The sequence below is a fragment of the Berghia stephanieae genome, chromosome 6 (assembly GCF_034508935.2).
Source record: "Berghia stephanieae isolate SIO BIC M18660-M18661 chromosome 6, UCSD_Bste_1.3, whole genome shotgun sequence".
Lineage (NCBI taxonomy): Eukaryota > Metazoa > Mollusca > Gastropoda > Nudibranchia > Aeolidiidae > Berghia > Berghia stephanieae.
Window position 1 is genome coordinate 53,814,415 of NC_088365.1, and position 25,326 is coordinate 53,839,740.

A 25,326-nucleotide genomic window follows, 5' to 3' on the forward strand; every position below is an offset into this window, starting at 1 on the left:
ACGGATATAGTCGTTGTTAGGGTTGAGTGAGTTAAAATTAATTTTTAAGTATGACTTTTATTTTGCGACGAACGGTGAAGGAAAAATTATGGTCACGGAGAGAGAAAGAGATAGATAGATAGATAGATAGATAGATAGATAGATAGAGAGAGAGAGAGAGAGAGAGAGAGAGAGAGAGAGAGAGAGGGGAACAAAGGAGAATCAAAGAGGATTAGGATAGGAAGAGAAAGGGGTTGTTGGGTGGGGTGCGGAGAGAAGAAGGGTAAGACAGAGAATGAGAGAGTGAGACAGAGAGAAGTTGAAAAATGAGACAGCGAGAGAGAGAGAGAGAGAGAGAGAGAGAGAGAGAGAGAGAGAGAGTAAGATGAAAGGAGGAAGATAGATAGATTGAGGAATAGAGAGAGCGAGCGAGAGAGAGAGAGAGAGAGAGAGAGAGAGAGAGGGGGTGGAGGTGGGGGGGGGGAGAAAGATGGAAGGAGGAAGGAAGAGATAGATAGATGGAGTGAGAGTGTGACAGAGAGAGAGAGAGAGAGAGAGAGAGAGAGAGAGAGAAGGTTGGGGGGGGAGAGAAGGATGGAAGGTAGAGATAGATGGATGGAGAGAGAGAGAGAGAGAGAGAGAGAGAGAGAGAGAGAGCGTGTGTGTGACAGAAAGAGTGTGTGTGTGTGTGTGTTTGACAGAGAGAGAGAGAGAGAGAGAGAGAGAGAGGAGGAAGATATAGAGTTAGAGAGAAGAGACAGACAGAGAGACAGAGAGAGAGACACACAGAGAGAGGGAGACAGACAGAGAGGCAGAGAGAGAGAGAGAGACAGAGAGAGAGAGAGTTTATTTTCAAATTCCAATCTGCCGGACAGCTATGTGACCGATCGTCTCAAAACGGTATCGTATTGACCTGAAAACCGTGGTCAACACAATGGTCAACACAGTGATCAACCATTGCTTTCCTAAACTCATAGCCTGACACTGTCCAAAAATATCGTCAAAAGACAAGTGCAAACAAATCGTGAGTTGTATTCATTAGTTCAACCAATGGGATCACTTGCTTCCTTGAGTTCTACTAACGACAACTCACTAGCCCCACATAAAAGATGACGTCAAAAGATAAGTCCTCGTGTCAGGCGATAAGTTAACGATGGTTACGTGTCAACACATTGGTCAACCGTAGCCATCGTTAACTTATAGCCTGACACCAGAACCCACTAAGACTTACAGTTTGACGTCATTTTTTAGGTTTGTGTACCGCGTAATGAGTTGTCGTTAGTAGTGCCCAAGGAAACAAGTGATCCCATTGGTTGAACTATTGAATACAACTCACGATTTGTTTTCTTTTGTGGCCAAAAACGTGTCTTTTGACGTCATGTTTTGGTCAGTGTCAGTCAGCCTATGCTCCGGGTCAACTCGGTGAATTTTAACATTGAAGAGAGTTGAAATACCAAACGGTAACTCCTTGTCGCATAACCAGAGTTACCTCCCGTATTCTGGGAAGTCACGTATTTAAAAACCTTGGCCAGAAAACTCGACCTTCAAATACCGATCAATATAAATAACCCTCGCTTGGGGGGTGAAAAAAAAAACAAACAAAAAAGAACAAAAACAAACAAACAATCAAACAAAAACAAATCTAACCTCGATATAACAGTGAAGGTGGAGCCTGCCTAAAATCCCTGTTATAACCGAGTCCTGATACAGCTGAATTTCAAGGAAAACAGCCCAAATGGCCTAGATCACAATTGAAAATGATGCAGCTTAGAGTAGTAAGTAGCCTATACACACACACACACACACACTCACACACATTAACACACACACACACACACACACACACACACACAAAGACGTACACAGAGCATTCATGCCGAGCTCCCGGTTGCCTTTGGCTGTAGGCTTTGCTGAGCGTAATGTAGGCTAACACATTGTATTTGGAGATTCAATTGAAGGGTTTCGCGCCGCTGTTTTAACCGATTAAGCTCTTCTTAAAAGTCCTGTTATAGCCGGTAACTTTTACTAAAGGCAAAGAGGGAGGGAACAAACGGGGATTTAAAAGATGCATGTTATAACCGGGTGCCTGTTATATCCGAACCTGTTATAACGAGGTTCCACTGTATGTCTGTTGTCCTCAAAGAGACAGTAAAGGAACTCAAATGTCGTTCTTTTTCTTTCTGATTGTAAAAACAAAAACAAAAAACAAAAAAAACAAAACAAAAGAAAACGCCCTTTCGCCAGGGCAATACCATGATGGAATTTGATGTTATGCGTTTAGTTTAAAAACTCATAACATTCGCCAGCCGGATATGATGTATCAACGCACAAAACTATGTGAGACATCAAAAAATTATAGCTTGATTGATACAATGTTGTGAGAGTGAGAACTACTCATAAAAATGGCTGGCTGAAGACAGTTACAAAGAGCTGAGGGACGTCAATTTCTGTCCTTCTATAAATAGTATGCGCTTGGCTAAGAAGCTCACAACACTGCCATCCGGAAGTATAACGGACCAACACACAAAACCTTGTGTAACCATGAACGTTTATAGTCAGGTTAATACAGTTTAGTGAGAATTACTCACAAACGCGGATGGCAAAAAAAAAAAAAACAATAACAAAGACCTGAGTGACGTCAACTTCGAACTATCTATAGATAATCCATCTAACAAGATGACTGATGTCAACAGAAATCATCCGCTTTTTCCAAAGTCAGATTATAAATTCCATTTTTTTTTTCATGAAAATTAACCCGGGCTTATTATGTACTGCATTGAAGGCCAAATAAAAAGAAGATGGCGTTGGCTGGGTCATGTGGTCAGAAATGGGTCACTTCCCAAGACAGCCATGTACTGGACAGCAGATGGGAAGAGAAAGCGGGGAAGACCCAAAGAAACCTGGCGAAGGACCATTGAGAAAGAATTAAAGGAAGCAGGCCTGTCCTGGAATATACAGCCACCGCAAAAGCAGCCGATCTAAAAAAATGGAGATGTCTGGTGGATGGATGCCCTATGTGCCTCAAGGCCCGACGAGGGTTAAGTAAGTAATATGTACCGTTTTGAGAGGATTTTTCACATTTGTAACCCACCGTCTACAACGGTAATATATCTAGATGGATAGGAGGACCCAGAAAATTGAATCTATAAATAGAATAATCTAAGACATACGAACTTCCGGTTTTTTGTTTTTTTTTTCGATAATGTAAGAAATTGAATTCATTCCCCTTGATCACGAGAAGAAAAACGACGAGTCACACACAGTTTTATGGCTGTGGCTATAAATAGAATTCCCAGAACCTTGTACGTCCCGTCCCGTCCCGACCATAATAATAATACCGTTTTGAGACGTCGAGTCACATACGAATGAAAATATAATAATCAAACCTGGCACTTTATGAAGTCTCAGGTTTGAGAAAATTCTGACAACAGGAGGAAGAGGGGTGAGGGTGATGTCAGGTAGATTGAAATAATACATTATAATATTATATATCATATATATTTTTCATTTTAAATGATTTTAGTGAGGGCTTGGCAGACAGACTAAAGAACTGAACAAGTGTGTATGAAAGGTGCCAGACAAAGCAAGAAAGAAAAATACAAGGAAAACAAAAAAAAAAATCATCCCAGAAAAATCAGTCGAGTTCCATTGGGCATCGAACCTCAGACATTTAGATTACCGGTCAGACGTGCTACACCATTACACCAGACGTTCAGTTCTTGATCTTATACCCGGTGCCTGCTCCTTAGTTTCTGAATTGTGACCCATCGTCTCAAAACGGTATTATGTCGGGATGAGCCATATGCTAAAAAGTCAAATTAAAGTTAAACTGGTCAAAAATATGAATCATTGGGTATTCAGCACTCTGAAATATGATATTCATTCTCCTCAATATAACATACAAACTCAACGAAGTTGATATTTCTGGCTAGAAATTCAATTTTCAGCATCTTAATCATTCCGACTTAATACCGTTTTGAGACGAGGGGTCACAATAAGGCAGACGAAAGGCAGAGAAACACCAAAACTTCAAGAGGGAGGGAAGTAGAGAGGTGTCCCTGCTGCAAAAGACAGGCGTCCACTTTTTTAATAAAAAAAAGCAACGAATCGACGGTGTTCCCAGCTTACGACAAAAGGACTCCAACGCCAAGGGGTTAGTTTTTGAAGTATGGCCTGAAATGTGTTCCAAATGTTAACGATTTGTTTATATTTCAATTTCAAAATTTTTGAGGTTTTTTTTTCTTTTTCTGATAGATAAGTGTTAAATTGCACATTGCTGCATGACCCAGATATCATTGAGTTGGCCGTGAAACGGGAATTCCCATTCTATAAATAGATCATTTTTGTTAACGTTGGTGCTTACGCCCCTTTACCGTATGGCGGCAGATCTGTATCAATTTATGTTCACTGCGATGTTTTGAACGATAACATTCAAATATTTTTTTAAATTATCAATAAATCCATTCACTATAGGGACGAAATGTCGTGACGTCAAACTTTTGACTTTTTTGGTTCCTAAATCATTGGAAGTGTGTATGTAATCAGTCCTTTGGAGTACTAATAATGAATAGGTTACATAAAGGTGGCATAACTATTTCTGTAGCAGGATGTATAGGCAGATTCTTTGGATTACGGGACGTAAAAGAGCGATAATAATTAATTGATAACCAGCTTATAATATTACTATTATTTTTTTTTATGCCTTTTCCGCCACGACACCATCAGACATCGTCGCCTAGGCATTCCACGAAGGAATATAGATAACTCATCAAACAAGATGTCTGATGTCAACAGGAATCACCCATGTTGTCTTAGTGAGCAAATCGGGTGTTAATAATCTTGCTCAAGGAAAAAAAACGAAAGTGCCTGAAGCGGGGCTCGAGCCCGGTCCTTCCGGGTCACAGTTCAATGCTTTAACCAGTCGGCCACTCCCCCCCCCCCCCCCCCAAGCTTATAGTATTTAGACTATAAAATACGATACCATCACTCAGAAACCAGAAGATAATTACACACGATATGTATCCAGTGGTTTTACACTTCCAATGAAATAGGAACCAGTTTTTTTTGACACCACACGTTTCCTCCTTATTGAAGGAAAGTCTTTTCGTTCATTTCGAACTGCTGAACTTTTGTACGGATTTGACCCCCGATGTAGAGTTGGTTGGTGTCCCGTAGGGCGCGCCTCTCTTCTTTCCTTCACAACAATCAAACATTTAGGGAAGCAACACATTTGTTTGTTTGTTTGTTTTTTGGTGTCAATATTTTGCTAGCACTACAATGTTGGTTTGTGGGTGACTGTGATAAGAATGACAGTTTTTGTTTTGGAAGCGTGGCGCTGTCCGTTTCATGACATCGAAAAGTATGGGGGTTTGATTATATAGGGTGTTAAAGACGACGACGACGACGACGACGAAAACGGTCATGATTGCGGGTTACGAGGATGATGATGATGATGATGATCATGATGATAATGATGTGATGATGATGATGATGATGATAACAATAACAACAACAAAAGCAATAATAATAATAATAATAATAATAATAATAATAATAATAATAATAATAATAATAAGAAGAGGAAGAAGAAGAAGAAGAAGAAGAAGAAGAAGAAGGAGGAGGAGGAGGAGGAGGAGGAGGAGGAGGAGGAGGAGAGGAAGAGGAAGAATAATAATAATAATAATAATAATTAATAATATAATAATAATAAATAATAATAATAATAATAATATAATAATAATAATAATAATAATAATAATAATAAATAATAATAATAATAATAATAATATAATAATAATAATAATATAATAACAATTAAAAAAAATAATAATAACAATAATAAAAAAATAATAATAGTGATAGTAATAATAATAGTAATAATAATAATGATAATATAATAATAACAACAACAACAATAATAATAATAATAATAATAATAAATAATAATAATAATAATAATAATAATAATAATAATAATAATAATATTAATGATGATGATGATGATGATGATGATGATGATGATGATGATGATGATGATGATGATGATGATGATGATGATGATGAAAAACGCACGCAATGCTGATGATGGAATACACCTAGGTGTATGTGTGTTTTGTTGTTTGTTTGTTTTTATTATGGTTAGTCATAGTCGTAGTAAAAGTCCTAAGGTTTTTCTGTTGTTTTTCCTTACGTTAGTTAACGGATTACTTGTGTTGTTTCCCTTAGCTCGATGAACGTGCGTAAGGCCTCACCAGGCCCTATGTTATGATAAAGTGGACGTGAGCTGATACTGATAGATTAGTGAACCTAATAATAGAAACAAGTTGTTATGTTGTAATCAGGTGAAAAATGCTCTCAAATTTCAGTCAAGAATAATTAATCAGAAAATAAATGATGAAACGTTTCATTTCGCGAGGATTCTTTCTCACATATTATTATCTATATATGTTTGTTGCTTCCCCAAACTTTTAAAAACAAACTCACAGTGAACTTCAACAGCGCGCAAGCATGGCGCATGCAATTTGAAATAAAACTCACCATTCTACGAAGTGTCCATCCTGTTCAAATGGTTGGTGAGATGTCGAATTTCATCATCGTCATTGCGTGGTTTTTCTTTCCTCAGTGTTTTCCTCCCCTTTTCACATTATTCACAATGATATCCCTCCGGATTTAAATGGTTTCCTAGACATGCCGGAAATTCGCGTCTTGAGAGTTTTGAGTTTGAGGCTAGCACACAACAATTGATGCTATAAATAGATCTGATCTTCCATGACGTAAATATGTAAATGTTGCTGCTCGAAGCTTGAAGAAACAAATAAAAATATGAAATTGGATGTAAGCTTCAATTTCATTGCGAAATCATATAAAATGGGCGTTTCGGGTTTCCCCTTTATCAACAAGTAGGATGAATGAAACACTACAATGAATGAGATAATGTGGCAGTGGCGTTGTTAAGATGTTTTGTTTATTCATCTTGGCAACGCCACTACCACATTATCTCATTCATCTGTAGTGTTTCATTCATCCTGTTTTGTTGATAAAGGGGAAACGCGAAACGTCCATTTTATCTGTTTTCCTAATTAAATTGAAGCTTACATTCAATTCCATATTGTTATTCATGATGTAAATATGAAATTGAGAAGTTAGGGAGCGGGCACCGGTATGAGATAAAGATATGTAAAGGTGTTAATAAAACTGTGCCAGACAACGTGCACATATATGCAGGTCTGACATTCGGATGCACACATGGGCCTAGTTTAACATTGTATTGGACAATATTTTACGTCATTAAAAAAAAAAGATTTCCATTGCAACAATGAGTCCATAATAAATTAGGTTATCGGACCTGTAAATAAGTGCACGTCGGTGCCAGACAAAGCAAGACAGAAAAATACAAGGAAAAAAAACTATACCAAAAAATCAATCCGCCCAAAATTAAGGAACCAAATGATGATCCCATTGGTTGAACTGTCATGTTGAATATTGCTCACGATTTGTGGTTTTCTTTTGTGGTCATAGACTTGTTTTATTAAAAAATGGAATTGGTTGGCCAATGAGTTTACGAATGCTACAGACAGACAGACAGACAGTTAGACATAGATAGACAACGCAGACCTACAGACAGACAGACAAAGACACATACAGACACACAGACGTACAGACACACGCAGACCTACATACATACAGACACACACATACAGACAGACAGACAGACAGTTAGACATAGACAGACAAACGCAGACCTACAGACAAAGACACATACAGACAGACAGACGTACAGACACACGCAGACCTACATACAGACAGACAGTTAGACATAGACAGACAAACGCAGACCTACAGACAGACAGACAAAGACACATACAGACAGACAGACAGACGTACAGACACACGCAGACCTACATACAGACACACACATACAGACAGACAGACAGACAGTTAGACATAGACAGACAAACGCAGATCTACTGACAGACAAAGACACATACTGACAGACAGACGTACAGACACACGCAGACCTACATACAGACACACACATACATACATACAGACAGACAGACAGTCAGACAGACAGACCGTTAGACGTAGACAGACAAACGCAGACCTACAGACAGACAAAGACACATACTGACAGACAGACGTACAGACACACGCAGACCTACATACATACAGACACACACATACAGACAGACAGACAGTTAGACGTAGACAGACATACGCAGACCTACAGACAGACAAAGACACATACTGACAGACAGACGTACAGACACACGCAGACCTACATACATACAGACACACACATACAGACAGACAGACAGTTAGACAGACAGACAAACGCAGACCTACAGACAGACAGACAAAGACACATACATACAGACAGACGTACAGACACACGCAGACCTACATACAGACACACACAGACAGACAGACAGACAGACATAGAGGGGTCACACAGGCCAATGACAGTGGTCAAGTTAGTTCATCATCTATTTAATTGACATGTCCAGACTGCCCCTTGCCCATCGGTCAGTTGTGTTTGGTTTATTTATTGATGGGTTGGACTATCTACTGTACTTGATTGACGGGCTTTGACGTACTCAATAACACCACAGAATATATATATATATATATATATATATATATATATATATTATATATATATATATATATTGAGCTTTTATATAGCGCACTATCCACTAAACGTGCTCAAATCGCTTTACAAAGGGTCCCTAACCAACAACAACTTGTAACAAGTAGAACGTGACATGACGCCTGTTAGGCGATATTACAATTTTCCCGACAGAGACAATGCTGTTAATGGCCAGGTTCTCATTGTATATTTGAGTATGCTGAGAGAATTTGAGTAAAAATAGCCTTTTCAAAGGACTCAACTATGCGCCGAGCGAGGCTCGAACCCATGACCTTCCGATCCAAAAGCGTGTTTATTGGTTTGGTGGGTTTAGATGTACGATTGTGTCACAAAGTAAATCATTTTTATTTATATCACATTTGATTAGTGACAATAATTTGTCATGGCGCCATGATACGTCATTCGCATTCCAACACCGTGGAAACTAGACGTAAATCGATGCTTTCCCCTGAGCCTCGTCCGTCCAACGTTCATTGGCCGCCATGAACATGGCTGCACTTCCGGTACACTGTATAATATCTCAAGTTCAGATTTTACAGTTTTGCACTCGTCGTTGCTGATAGGCGTGTGTTCCAATAAATGCGCGCTGCGAGCGCTACGACGGTCGACTGGTTATTAAACGCTTGTGCAATGCGGAGTGGGTTTGTTTTTTTTTAATGTCCTTTTGCCTCCCCGTGGAACACCCCGACGTTTGCACGCATCTTTAGTGTAAAACGATGAATTGGGTTGGTGTGTGTTCTGTTGTGTGTTATGGCGATGGTAAAGACAACTTCGGAAAGAAAGAAAGAAAGAAAAAAAGAACAGATCTTGGTCATTCTGTCACGTGATGTGGTGTCTGCTGTCTGGACTGGGGGCATTGCCCCGCCGATAGGGCGAATGTCCTCATGTCTGAACAACCAGACAATGATGGAACCGGCTCTGTGGATCTGTACAGACCTCGACTTGTGCGGCTGTAATGTGGTCTAGTGGTATGACACTCGCCTTTGGATCGGACGGTTCTGAGTTTGAGCCCGCTCCGAGCGGCGCATTGTTGAGTCCATGGAAAAGGCTCTTTGTTAACTGACATTCTCTCCTCTTGCTCAGGGGTAAAATGAGTACCTGGCCGTCAACAGCATAGTCATCCCGAAGAAAATGTAACATCGCCGAACAGGCGTTGAGTCTCGTCCTGCATGTTAAGTGTTGCTGTTGGTCTTGGACCCTTTGTCAAGCCCTTTGGGCACGTTTAGTGGATATTGTTCTCTATAAATACTCGAGTTTTCTTTTCATTTTTTTTTACAAGTATCTGAAGTTTTAATAAGTACTAATATCAATTAAGGCCCATTCCTAACTGGCTATAGGGAATGAGATTAACGGAAGAGTAGCGTCCTTTGATTGGACGTCACCTTACAGAGAGAACGTCAATTTGGTTTTGAAGTGTTTCAAGCTGCTTTCATCGGAAGCGAGGACGAGAGACGCATGCGCACAACCAACATGACGTTCTCTCTCTAATAACTGTTCCGCCGGTGACGTCACAGACTATGGGTGACGTCCAATCAAGGGACGCTACTCTTCCGCTAATCTCATTCCCTATTTAGAATCACGTGATAAAATAAAATTCCCGTCATTAATCCCATAGAGGAAATGTGTCTTTATGGTTTAGTTTAGTCCAATGGTGGACTGGAATAACCCAGGCGTCAGCCGCAATGCAGCGCCGCAAATTCAGCTAGGACAACAGCTTATAATGGTGTCGCAAACTACGCACACATACCATAGGGCGAAGTGACTTGCTCAAGGCCACACAGAACAGCAGGAGGTATTCGAACTCGGTACCTTTCAGGCACGAAGCAAAGACCATACCGCTGAGCCACACTGTCCCATGAAGGGAATGGGCTGTTGTTGCTTGTGATGATGTCCATACGGGGTTACTGCCCAGTCACTGCCCAGTCACTGTCCAATCTACGACATAGCCAAATTAATTCTTCATAAATTTTATGTTCTCTGTTTCCGGACTACATAGGGCAAGGTGGGGGCGTTGATCTCTCTCTCTCTCTCTCTCTCTCTCTGACTCTCTCTCTGTCTCTCTCTATCTATCTATCTCTCTCTATCTCTGTCTCTCTCTCTGTCTGTCTCTCTCTCTGTCTCTTTCTCTCTATCTCTTTGTCTGTCTGTCTCTCTCTCTCTCTGTCTCTCTCTCTGTCTCTCTCTCTGTATCACTCTGTGTCTCTCTCTGTCTCTCTCTATCTGTCTAACTCTCTATCTCTCTGTCTGTCTCTCTCTCTCTGTCTCTCTGTGTGTCCCTCTCGCTCTCTCTCTCTATCTCTCTATCTATCTATCTTTCACTCTTTGGGTCTCTTCTTTTACTCTCGCTTTCTCTATCTCTCTCACATCTCTCTCTCTCTCTCTCTATCCCTCTTCTCTCTCTCTCTCTCTCTCTCTGTCAGAGAGATAGAGAGAGATGGAGATGGAGAGAGAGAGAGAGACAAAGAGACAAAGAGTCACACTCTCTCTCTCTCTCTCTCTCTCCACACACACACACACACACACGCACACGTAAAAAGAAAGAAAAATATGATATATATATATATATATATATATATATATATATATATATATAGAGAAGAGAGAGAGAGAGAGAGAGAGAGAGAGAGAGAGAGACATACATAGATTTATCCGCCAAGAGTCATGAACGTTTATTAATGAAGGCCGATATATCTCTGTCAACTATAAATTATTGGGATTGCATGTAAGGTATGGCAAGATGGAAGTATGTGTGTTAGTGTGTGTATGTGTGTGGGTGTGTGTGTGTGGATGTGTGTGTGTGTGTTTGTGTGTGTGGATTTGTGTGTGTGTGGATTTGTGTGTGTGTGTGTTTGTGTGTGGGTGTGTGGTGTGGGTTTGTGTGTGTGTGGTGTGTGTGTGTGAGTGTGTGTGGTTGTGTGGAGGGTTGAGTAGAATTAGAGGGTGGTGAAGAGGTGATTTGAATAGATGGGATATTATGGGATATGGGAGATGGATCCAAATGGGATCTGCTGGAAACATTAACCAGTTAACTGATGGAATCTGGACCAAAAAGAAGTAACAACTCGTATTTAAAATTTGGCCAGAATACCCGTCCTTCAAATATTGATCGATTTAAATGACCCTCATCTTGGCAAAGACTCTCAAATCTGGTACTTTAGGAAGTCTTCCTTAAACTCCCAGGTTTAGAGTTTTTACCAAGATGAGGGTCATTTAAATCGGTCAATATTTGAAGGACGAGTTTTCTGGCCAATTTTTTAAATACTTGCCTTTCCAGAGTACGGTAGATATCTGGTTGATAGAGTCTTGCTGTGTCCTTACTTAAAACAATCTCATTGTTGTCTCTCAATCTTCTTGTTGTCTTTTTAATCTCTTTACCTGCCTTCTGCTCAATAATTCTGGAGTGTTTCTTCCATCGACAGTCCCCACAGCCCCCCTCCCTTCCTTCACACACACACACACACACACACACACACACACATACACACGCACACACACAGACACACACAAATATCTGGACCTTACCCAGAATCGATCTCAGCCCCTTTCCCTTTGCTCCATGTGAAGTGAGTGCTCTATCAACTGAGCTATCGGAACCCGATATTATATATATATATATATATATATATATATATATATATATATATATATATATAATTTTTTTTTAAAGTGCTGGCCGACGTGCACGTATTTTCAGGTCTGATAACCGAACGCAATTAGGGGTCTGATTTAACGCTGTTGTCTTTGATAATATGTCGCGTGTGTTTGAAGTATCTTCATAACTACACCAATTAGACCATCATCAATTGGGTTATCAGACCTGCATTTGAATACACGTCGATGCCGGCGTATTATTTTAAAACGAAGAGGAAAAAAATATTGGGGGAGGGGGTGGGGGGAGGGGGGTCTCATACCCTAATGACGTCACACACTCCCCACTGTTTTGATGTCTGTCTGCATAGATTTATCAGTTGATCTGTTGCCAAAACAATTATTTTATAGAGGAACGAGATAACAACCACCAATCTCGCCACCTCCCTTTCCTTTCCAAACGCGTGTAAAACTATTTCCTCCCATGTTTTTATCGATTTCAGAAATCCTCTTTAAAAATTCAGATATTTCAGGGGCGAGAAATATCCACATTGTCTTGTTTTATGCTTCATGGTTTATGGTTTATGGGCAGGTTCCTTCCCAATCCGCCAAGCATACATTTCAGTAGAATTCCAGACATTTCCCATCACGTGATCTATCGGCCTAGACGTTATCCAATGAAATTCCTTGACATTTTCCTGGCGATTCTTGCAATTCTCGGGCCAGGGTTTACCTCATCTAAACCATCTCGGTTTGACGGATTTCTCAGGTAGTTGGCGGGACAGGTATTCCTGTTACCTTTTCATCTCTGGCATTATAGGTAATTTCAGGTATTCCCGGAGACAATCGAATTTCTGTCTGGCGGCGATAGCTTTTATTGATTTATTGCCGGCACTTAAAAGCTAATGAACAAAAATGTCTAAAACAGCTTAAAGTAGAAAATGAGGAAGAGGAAGATAATATAATATATTTTTTTTCAATTAAAAAAATCAAAGAACTAAACAAAACCAAACAAAACAAAAACAAAACCAAACAAAAAGAAAATTGTTTAACCAAGAACGTTTCGGCTTTGAATTCTTCTTCGACTTACAACGAAAGCAGTGTCGAGGGTTAATGGTTCAGAAATGTCTCTTCTATGGACTTGTTGCAAAGTCGAGCAGCGATTTTTGGGCAACATTAGTGACTTGATGACCGAAGAAAATATCTAGCCACATTCCAATTGAAAATAGAAGGAACGAAATTGTCGTTATTCAAACCCCCCCCCCCCCAAAAAAAAAAAAAAAAAAAAGAAAAAATAAGAGAGACAATAAATGAAAATCCAAGAAAAGTACTTGATTTTGTGAAACCGACAATTCCTTTGTATGAATTAATATAAGGTTAAGAGAATTTATACTGCGTTGCGACACTGTGAATAATGCTCACTTTTTCTCATAAAATGGGGATGACGCTGGATGCCACTTTTTTTTCTCTCGGGAATTTGCACATTTTTAAACTTTCAAATTCCACATTTAGACAAATAAGAAAGTAGGGGACAGGCACTGGTATAAGATAAAGATCTGAACAAGAGTGTATGAAATGTGCCAGACAAAGCAAGAAAGAAAAATACAAGAAAATGAAAAAACATTCCAAAAAAATCATTCTACCCCGACTGGGGATCGAACCTCAGACCTTCTGATTACCAATCAGACGTGCTAGCATTACACACATTTATAACTCTACAGGTTGGCATCTCGGCATTATGAAGAAGTGCTCGGTCTGGAAATAAATTCGTTATTTGTATGTTCATAATGATTAATCTGTTTTGTAAGCACCCCATAGCGTGCTATGTAAGCACCCCATACACTCAAAGAGAAAAAATGAAGAAAATTCTGATTTTGGGTTAAAATATAAAATGGATTCTTTTCAAATACGTCATGTATTTTTTCTCAATATGTTTTTTTTTTTCAAAGGATAACTTATCAATAAAATGCTCTCACATCCCACATTGGGCTAATTTTATTTGATAAAAAAAAGGGAGGGGGGGTTGAGATAGGGTTGGGGTGGGGGGGGGGGTGGGAGCGGTGTTGGTTATTACCCTTGGGTGCTCACACGGAGCATGCGCAGTCAGTGGTTGATTTGGGATGTGTTGGCAAGGGCAAGTGCGATAACAGGTAATAAATAAACTGGTGGAGGAGGAGAGAGATGGAAGGGGGGGGGGGGGGGGGGGGTGGGATGTTGGAAAGGGGGTGGGGTGGGTGGGAGCGAGCCTCAAGGAAGATGAGAAAGTTCAACGGGCTTTGGTTTGAAATCAGAACGATGTTATATTTGGTTTTGTGTCCGTACGTGCTGAGTGATGAAGGCTTCTTGGTGATAAACGTTTTTCATTCGTGATTTACCGATTGCGTCATGAAAAATAAATGTAAAAAGGCAGATAAAGAAGCTTCAAAATTATTTTGTATTTAAAATTTAAACTTTGAATTTTTAAAATGTCCGTTTCTATTTTTATTTTTATTTATTTATTTATTTATTTATTTTTATTTTTTTCTCATTTTATTTATAATTTTATTCATTTATTCATTCATGAATTTTTAAAATTTATTTGTTTATATTTTCTTTATTTATTTATCTTTTTATATATTTCTTTCTTTATTACATTATTTATTCATCTATTTATTAAGTTGTTATATTTACTTACTTATTTGATTGTGGTTTTTTTATATAGCTTTTTTAAAACAAAAACCCAGGTAGATGATGATGTATCACCTGTGAGAGGACAGGTCATACCTATTGGGATCTCACCTGCCGATGTCTTATCAATACACCTGATTGGAACCTTTCCCCCGTGTGATTCCTATTTGAAACTACACGTATTGGGTGTACTAGGGGAGGGAGGAAGGGGAAGGGGGTGAGGGTGAAGGGAGGGGGAGGGAGGGGGATAGAAAAGGTGGAGGGAGGGGGGTGGGTGGTTGGGTGGTTAGGAGAGATAACCCAAACACAGTTTGATTGCCTCCCTTATCATTTCACCTCATGGTTATCTTGGGTAGTTTATAAAAACCTCATTTCGATGCCTTTTTGGTATTTCCTTTTAAAAACTCCAGCTTTTATATAGCGCACCTCGCGAAATCCCAGGTTTGAGAGGGTTTTTTTTTTTTTTTTTGCCAATATGAGGTTCGTTTAAATCGATCGATATTTGAAGGACGAGTTTTCTGGGCAAATTTTTAATGCGTGTATTTCCGGAGTTCGGCAGTTAATTTGTTAAGGGGAAATAATATGATTATATATGAAGTTTTAAAAATAAACATTTTATTTTATGAATCGAATGTTATTTTATCGTTGGTGATATTGGAATAAGCCTTGTTATAGGGTGCAAACAGGTGTGGGAGTTGGGGATGGGTGGACAGAGGTTGGGGGGGGGGTGAGGGTTTATGTGAGGGATTGGATGGATGGAAGAAGGGAGAGAGAGAGAGAGTGAGAGAGAGAGAGAGAGAGAGAGAGAGAGAGAGAAGACATAGAGAGAGAGAGAGATGGAGCCACAGAGAGAGAGAGAGAGAGAGGGAGAGAGAGAGAGAAAGAGAGGAGGACTGAGAGACAAAGAGAGAGAGAGAAAGGGAGACATAGGGAGAAATAGAGACAGAGAGACAGAAAGAGAGAAATAGAGACAGAGAGATAGAAAGAGAGAGAGAGATAGAGATGGACCACACAGAGAGGGACTGAGAGAGAGAGAGGAAGAGAGAGAGAGAGAGAGAGAGAAGAGAGAGAGAGGAAGAGAGAGAGATAGAGACAGAGAAGGAATATATATTATATATATTATATAATAAATATATATATATTATATCTATATAATAGGAAGTGAGAGGAGAGAGAGGAGAGGAGAGAGGAGAGAGAGAGAGAAGAGAGAAGATGGACCACACAGAGAGGGATGGGGAGAGAGAGAGAGAAGAAGAGACGAGAGAGAGAGAGAGAGAGAGAGGAGACAAGGAGAGGGACTGAGAGACGAGAGAGAAGAGAGAGAGAGAGAGAGAGAGAGAAGAGGGAGGGAATAGAGAGAGAGAGATGGACCCACAAGAGAGGGATGAGAGAGAGAGAGAGAGAAGAGAGAGAGAGAGAGAAAAAAGAGAGAGAGACACACACAGATAGAGAGAGAGAGAGAGAGAGAGAGTGAGTGAGAGTGAGTGAGAGAGAAATAGAGACAGAGACACGTATAGATAGATAGAGATTAGTGCCAATTAATTATAGATGAGTTTTTTATCCATCTGGATTGGTGGATTGAATTCCAGTCTGATTGTGCTAATCCTGGGTGGATTCCACACACACACACACACACACACACATGACACACATACTCATACACACAATCATATATACACATTACACACATCACACCACACACACACCAATACAACATACACACATACACACACACATTACACACACACCACACACACATACACACCGACACACACAACATTACACACACACACCCACGGCGGTGCCTGCACCATATGACACCGTGTTGATGAATGGGGAGAGATACTGGATGGATACTCGCTCTAAAAATAGATATACAATGTCACGTGGCTCAGTGGTACGGTCTTTGGCTCGTACTCGAAAGATACAAAGTTCGATCACCCGACGCTGCCCTATGTGGCCTTGAGCAAGTCACCTCGCCCTAGCTCAATTTGCGACGCTGCACTGCGGTTGATGCCTGGATTATTCCTGTCCTCCCTTGGAATAGACCCTAGAAACAAATTTCTCCTATGGGATGAATAAAGGGAGTTTTTAAAAGAATGTATTTCGATGACAAAAAGCGTGCACAGCAAGGTGCAGGGGGTAGCAGGCCTGGTAACCGAACGCAATGATGGGCCTGTTTTGATGTAACATTGTTGTAGTGGGCGATATTTTGAGATGGGTTGGGAGTATTTTCATTACAACAATAAGGCCATGACAATTTAGGGTGTCGGACCTTTATATAAGTACACCTTGGTGCATGGTGAATGGCCGGTCATCTTGTTTGTTGTTTGTTTGGTTTGTTTTTCCTATGTGGTTGTGTGTGTGTTGTGTGTGTGTGTGTGTGTGTGTGTGTGTGTATGTGTGTGTGTTTCCCCATTTTTTTAAAACCCTCCTTTTTAAAATTTTCAGCTGTCGTCGTCTTCATTGGCGTATTTATCGCCATTATCATTATCATCACAATCCTCCTCCTCCTCCTCCTCATCATCATCATTTAAAATTCATCCGAAACTTTTCTTCTTTTTTTTTTGAGGGGGGGGGGGGGTGGGGGGGGGGGGGGAGGGAAGATATATATTTTTTCTCACAATACATCAACCAACTCCCCCCCCCACACCCTTCTATCCCGTCCCTACCCTCTTCAACCCTGCCCCCCCCCCCCCCCCCCCCAACCCCAATTCTGTTTGACCGTGAAAGTCTACAGAAGACATGGATATAACGTGTGTATTATTTCTGTGTTAGAATCGATACCACCAGAATACTAAGTATGGGACGAACCAATGGACGATATTTAACGGGAATGTGGAGGACAACATGTAGTTTTTTAAAATTATCTCCCTTTGATTCATCGATGTGTGCTGGGCTGGGCTGGGCAAGAATCAACTCCTTATTCGTAGAAGAATCGTCGGTTCCCTGACTTGTAATCGAAGATGCGATACTACTCTTGTGTTGAAAAAAAGGTAGATTTTATTTAATTCGCTCAATGACGCCTGCAATATGATATTATTTGTTGGGGGTTCTTTTTCCAAGCACTCTCACAACTACTATTAATGTCTTCTGCCAGCTACTTATTCACTCATGAGTTGAGTGTGGAAACTTAGTTTGAGGTGTTTTAACCAACGACACACGGGCAAAACAACGTTCGACACACACACACACACACACACACACACACACAACAACCCCATACACACATGCACACATTACCGCCAAACGTTTTGCGATTTTTGTTACCCTACCGAGAAATGACAACGTTCGATATTGCTTGACTTGGTATTCAATATGGGAGATCCACGTAGCTCTGTCTCTATCCCTACAAATCGACGTGTACTTCTATGCAGGTCTGATAACCCAAAGTGTTTTAGGCCCATTGTTGTAATGGAAATACTCTCGGATCAACACTAAATAATATTGTCCATCACAATAGTGCTAAATCAATCAGTAACATGATAACGGCTATGTGGTCTAGTGGTATGACTCTCGCTTTCGGATCGGAAGGTCCTGGGTTCGAGCCTCGCTCGGCGCGGCGTAGTTGAGTCTTTAATAAGGCTCTTTACTCACATTTCATTCTCACACCGTACTCACGTGTAAAATGAGTACCTGGGCGTTAACAGCGTTGTCTTTGTCGGACAAAATTTTAATATCGCCTAACACGCGTCATGTCTCGTTCTACATGTTACGTGTTGCTGTTGGTTAGGGACCCTTTGTAAAGCGCTTTGAGCACATTTGGTGGATTTTGTGCTATATAAAAGCTCAATTAAATATTATCGATTACGTTTCCAGCCTACAGTCCAATTCGAACTAACAATTTTATAATGTGCATCACTGTGCTATAGCTAGGTCATCATTCACAGCTGAGTAGAGTGGGGTAATGATGTGTGTAAAGTGCCTAACCCAAGGACACAATGTCGGGACTAGAATCTCCAACTATCCCTGTCTTACCCATCCGACCACTGACAACGCTTAGCATTGCTTGATTTTTAAAAAAATTTTTTTGACGAGACAGACACTGTATCGCTGAGACTCGGAGCCACAGAAATCTTTCTACTTGCCCAGCCCCAGTCCTGGGCAGACAGACACCGGAAGTAGTCATCCTATGGGAGGTGATTTTACTCGTAATATTCAAACTTCTTCCGGTTCATGTCCATTTATGTCGTCGTGAATATTCATGGCCTTTTTGGGGGGCTGGATCTAGGGCGGGCCGGTTGTATAATAAATAATAATATTATTTGTATAGGAATTCGATAGGAAATGAGAGGGGAGAGAATTGAGATAATCGAGCTCTCAGATTTACTTGAGTTAACTCCCCTTTCGTCATAATTTCCATTTCTGGTAATCGTCCCACCGATTCTTTAGCATGTAATCGAATTCCCTCTCCAGTGTTGTTCATGGCATCATCGTTCCTCTTATCTACATCTTTGCTTTTCTTATGTTCTTCTTCTTCTTCTTTCTTCTTTCTTTCTTTCTATCAATATTCATTCTTATTGTTGTTTTCCTTTTTAGAAAAATAGATTTTTTTTTTTTCAGATGATTCACTTCGTTTTAAATAATTAAGGGTTTTTTTTTTTGGTTTTTTTTTTTCTTTTAGAATGGTTTTATACGGAATATTTGTTGAGAGTAAAAGGGGAGGGGGGGGGGAGCTTACAATACAAATAACCACGGTTGCTACCCCTTGGATAGGACTTCTATTATCGCAAAGTACTTTCCACCCGATCTAGCTAACAAATCCAGCTACCAATCAATGCTGGGTGGACGAGGGTGGGGTTGGCGGGGGGCTAGAAAAAAACAAAACAACTCAACCCTCGCCTGGGATCAATCTCGGTTCCTTTACGTTAGAAGCGAGTGCTCTATCGAGTGAACTTTCGGGGGATCCGCCCCCCCCCCCCCCCCCCTGCGATGCTGAAAAGTGATTTTAGAATCAAAATGAATTGATATAGATAGTATGCGCTTGGCTAAGAAGTTCATAACATTGCCATCCGGAAGCATAACAGACCAACACACAAAACTGAACGTTTATAGTCGGGTTAATACAGTTCAGTGAGCATTACTCATAAACGCGGATGGCAAAAAACAATAACAAAGACCTGAGTGACGTCATCATCGAATTATCTATATGGGATCTTACTGGGGATTTTTTTGTTTTGTTTTGTTTTTGTTTTTTAAACTTGGAAGAGATAAGGTATGTTTATTATCCCCACTATAACAAGAATTCCTCAATTCACATCTCAGTGGCTTTTCCTGTCTCCAAGAAGACGGTTCTCAAGACACAAGTAATATTATTAATGGAATTGATGCAACAAAGGTCCCATGCCGACGTGCACTTATTTGCAGGTCTGATAACCCAATTCCTTATGGGCCAATTGTTGTAATGGAAATCTTTTTTAAAAACTGACGCCAAATATTGTCCATTACAACAATGTTAAACTAGGCCTGTAAGTGGGTTCGGATGTCAGACCTGCTTATATGTACACGTCGCCCCATACAGTTGCAAATGAGTCATTTTGATCTATCAATATAAGAATTCTTGATTTTCTGAAGTACAACAGTTCAGAATATTGGAATCAACGCCCCCCCCCCCCACCCTCCCCCGCGCCCTTCCAGCTTCTAGTTCTACTTCATGAATATTCATAGGTTTATGGGACATGAGATCTGTTCTGCCTCTGTAGATAATTGGTGATGTGTTTGTTTCATACCGTGATACATAGTAGATATTATATACACGGGGGGGGGGGGGGGGTTAGGTTAGGGACTGGGGGGGGGGGAGGGAAGGGGTAGTTTTAAATGACGAGGATGGGGCAGGGGGTTGGGAATCTCGGAGGATGGGAGGGAGAGAGAGAGACAGGGGGGGAGAGAGAGAGAAAGAGAGAGGAGAGGAGAGAAAGAGGGGGAGGAGAGAGAGAAGGAGGAGAGAGAGAAAAGAGAGAGAGGGAGGAGAAGAGGGAGAGAGAAGAGAGAGAGAGAGGGAGGGAGAGGAGAGGGAGAGAGAGAGAGAGAGAGAGAGAGAAGGGGGGGTGGGGGGGGAGGGAGGGAAGGAGAGAGGAAAGAGAGAGAGAGAGGAGAGAAGGGGGGGGGAAGAAATCGGAGGAGACGGGGAACCAGAGAGAGGAGGAGAGAGGAGAAGAGGAGAGAGAAGAGAGAGAGAGAGAGAGGAGGGGTAGTTTAAATGACGAGGAGGGGCAGGGGGTTGGAACTCGGAGGATGGAGGAATAAAGAGAAAGAGGGGAGGAGAAGAGGGGGGGAGAGAGAGAGAGAGAGAGAGGAGAGAAGAGGGGAGAGAGAAAGGAGAGGAGGAGAGGAGAGAGGGGAGGGAGAGGAGAGTGGAGAGAGAGAGAGAGGGAGATGGGAGAGGGGGGGCAGAGAACGAGAGAGAATCGGAGAGACGGGAACAAGAGAGAGAGAGAGAGAAGGAGAGAGAGAGAGAGAATTGGTGCGGAGAACAGAGGGAAAGGAGTGAGAAAATGGACGGGTGGGAAATAGGGGAAGGAAATGGGTGGGGATGTTGGGGGGGGGGGGTGTATAGCATCGGGTGTGATGGGAAGATAAAAGTTATTGATCTGCAAAAGCTGAGATGGACTGGAAGCTGCTACAACAGGATATGATGATGATGTTACACATGGAATACACCTTTCCGTTATCATCGTGTTATCATTACTATACCGGAACATTGAGATTGGAAAAACACCACCCCCCACCCCCCCCCCCCACCACAGTCAAAAACAAAACAAAAAGAATATGAATAAGACGACAACCCTCCCCCCCCCTATATAAATATATATATATATATATATATATATATATATTATTATTTATTATATTTATATATATATATATATATATTTAAAAATTATTATAATTATCTCTTTCTTTATTTATTTATATATACATTTATCCATATAATTATTTATTTATATATTTTTACATAGTTATTCATTTATTTTTTAATTAATTTATTTATTTTTTCAAACTTTCTTCCTTTTTAAAAATATATTTATTTATTTATTTATTTTAAAAAAAATTAAACTCGTTCTTTCCTTTTATTTATTTATTTATTTTATTTATTTATTGATATATTTATTTATTTAATTAATTATTTATTTTTTTACATGTCTATATAGTGATTTATTTATTTATTTATTTATGTATGTATTTATGATTGACCATCGATGCCCCTGCACCCGTTCACCTTCCTGCCTCCAACCAACCACGGCAATCAAAAACCAACAACACAACCCTTGTGGTGTCACGAGTTAATGAACCAGTTACCGGCTCGGGATTGATTTGGGGCCTAATCCCGCGTGTCACACTAATCCACGGATTAACGATCCACGGCCACGCCCCCGATAATCCAGTCCACCTGTTCGATTTCATGCCTTATCGATTCCAGGGTTTACAGTCTGTCAGGTAAACAAATCACCTGTGAAAATCGTCTCTATCTTTTAAACGCTTACCTTGATTAATTTAATCAAGCAGTTTTTTAATTCTTTATGTAACGGCTGTTTTTGATGCTATGCGTTTAGCCAAGATTGTCACAACAATCCACCAGCTGGATATAACATACCAACACACAAACCTATATAAAAACAAAACAAAACAAACGAGCTTTTATGCAAATAACGTGCTCAACGCGCTTTTTACACCTGAGTACGCTGAGAGAATGTTAGTAAAGAGCCTTTTCCAAGGGCTCAACTATACGCTAAACGAGGCTCGAACTCAGGACTTTCCGAAATGGCTGGCCAAAAACAGTTGAGTGACGTCAATTTCGTTCCTTCTATAAAAGGATAGATTGGCACAGTTGGTAGGGTGTTTGTTTCGTACACAGAAGGTACAGTGTTCGATTCCTCGCCGCATCCAAGAGGTTTCTTTCTGCCGTCCCATCGCGTCTCCTTCGTAAACGTCAGGCCTGATACTGACCAAACAGTGACGTCACGAAAGACAAACAGTTACGTTACGAAAGCAGACGACGATCACCAAACGAAAGTTAAAAAAGTGAGTTGTTGTTAGAAGTACTCAAGGAAACAAACGATTCCATTGGGTGAGCTATTGATTACAATTCACGATAAACTTTTCCCCCATGATCTTCGTCTTCTTTTATGACGTATTTATTGGGTTAGTACGTGAACTTACAGTCTGATCGTGGCCTTCGTTAAGTTATAGCCTGACACTGAAACCGAAGGCCACGGCCTGATACTGAAATCCAAAAGGACTGGCAGTTTGACGTCATTATTTGGTTTTTGCACCGCCAAGTGAGTTGTCGTTAGTAGAGCTCATGGAAACGAGTTATTTCATTGGTTGAATTATTGAATACAACTCACGATTTGTTTTCTTTTGTGGCCAAAGACTGGCATTTTTGGTCAGTGTCAGGCTATAAGTTAACGATGGCTCCGCTGAAACTGACAAACAAATTACACCAAAAGACAAGTCTTTGGCCACAAAAGAAAACAAATCGTGAGTTGTATTCAATAGTTCAACCAATGGAATCACTTGTTTCCTTGGGCATTACTAACGACAACTCACTAGACGGTTCAACATGATTCCACTGTATATCCATTTATTGTCGTTATAAGTAAGCATTTATAGATAGAACGAAGATGACATCACTAAGGTCTTTGTTATTGCTTTTTACCATCCACGTTAATGAATGAGTAATTTTCACTAAACTGTATTAACCAGACTATAAACATTCAAGGTTACAGTTTTGTTTGTTGGTCCGTTATACTTCCGGATGGCAATGTTGTGGGCTTCTTAGCCAAGCGCATTCTATCTATAAATTATTTTTGGTTCACGTTTCGACGTCTGTTCGTCCAGTCGGTCGGTGGACAGCGGCGTCCAGGGTCTCTAATCGTCTGTAATGACCAATGGTCAGCGATATACTTACTTAGTGGTCAGCCAGTCGAGTGCGTCCTTTACTCTCAATCTTTCCCAATATCTTTGATTACCTACTTCTCTCCCCTGACTGTGTTCCATGGCGTCGCGTCGAGTGCCAATTCTGGCCAGGGTTTGGACCACGACAAGTGCCGTACTCTGGAAAAAACCCATATTTAAAAATTTGGCCCCAGGTTTGAGAGTTTTTGCCAAGATGAGAGTCATTTAAATCGATCAATATTTGAAGGACGAGTTTTCTGGCCAAATTTTTAAATATGGGTTTTTCAAAGAGTTCCTCTCTCAGGTTCTGTGGTTTGGACGGGGTGAAATAAATAGGCCTACCTGTTGCTTTGATTTTCATTTTCATTTTCTTCTCATTCTCTCTATCGATAATCTCATTACGTTTAGTTTGTCAACACACAGTGGATCCGATTTCCTCTCCCTTTGCGAGCCTCACCTTTTTTTTGATGACATTTTACTTGATTTGTTAAGAGAAACCGATTTTCTTGAATGAAACAAGATTTTTAGAAAAGAAACATATTTACTTTAAATTGACTTCCTTTAAAAAAAAAAAATGATTGAAAGAAAGTTTCTTCCCTGCTCTATTTCTATCATTATTCTTCGTCATATTAACTCACTCAACCCTAACACCGACTATATCCGTAGTGTACCCAGGTTACTTTTACCCCATGCCTATTTATTACATTTTTTTCTGAGACAAACTATAGGTGTAGTATCAAAGCTAATGTTTTTTTAGTTTTACATGTTACTACTGGTAGTTGGATAAAACTATCTATGTACGTGCTCATTCCAATTTTGAAAAGTAGGAGGGAACTATTCTTTCTAGAGATATTTGAGTGTATGAAAGCATTAATAATTGCCCACCCCCCCCCACCTGCCCATGAACAAACATTCTCGTTCTAAAAATGATAAGTACAATCATTCATACCATCTTCAGTATGATGATAGAAAGTGAGGCATGAGAATAAAAATTTTTCGCTGTTTTGAACTACCTTTGACGACAACTCCCTGCTACGTCTCACTCACTATCCACGAACACACAAAAATTCGTCAAATCAAAGCATATATCTCCTCATACATTCTTAGACCCATTCGTTCGTACACCACTCATCGCAATCAATCTTACCAGAGATTAAGTAATAGACAAATCCAACAAGAACATATAAGCAGATAGAAAATTGTATATTGAGATATTGCTTAGTTATGTGGTGAAATTTATTCGCGATGTGGTGTACGACGAATCGTTGGTCACAAGAATGAAGTGGAATAGAAAAGTGCCAGAAGACAATAGAGAATAAAAAATTTTTTCGCGGCGGTGGTGGGGTTTGAACCTGCGACCTTATTGGTACGACAACTCCGCCTGGCAGGTGAGAGCGTGGCTCTACCGTGTGAGCTATCCACGAACACAAAAATATTCGTTTCAAACTCAAAGTCATTACTAGATCCCTCTCTCACCCACTTCTTGAGACCGCCGATTCGTTCGTACACCACCATCGCGAATAATTTTGACCAGCAGTTAAGCT

At 40.3% G+C, this 25,326-nt stretch overlaps 2 protein-coding genes across 2 annotated transcripts in view; one reads left to right on the plus strand and one right to left on the minus strand.

Moving 5' to 3' along the window:
- LOC144975264 (uncharacterized) overlaps positions 1-6,794 on the minus strand; it is a 35,630-nt gene extending 28,836 nt beyond the window's left edge. The window contains exon 1 of the mRNA XM_078919188.1: positions 6,517-6,794. The gene's annotated coding sequence lies outside the window, so the exon portion shown is untranslated. The remainder of the gene's footprint in view (positions 1-6,516) is intronic.
- Positions 1-25,326, plus strand: part of LOC144975266 (uncharacterized) — a 221,062-nt gene that overhangs the window by 110,501 nt on the left and 85,235 nt on the right. The gene's annotated exons all lie outside the window — the stretch shown is intronic.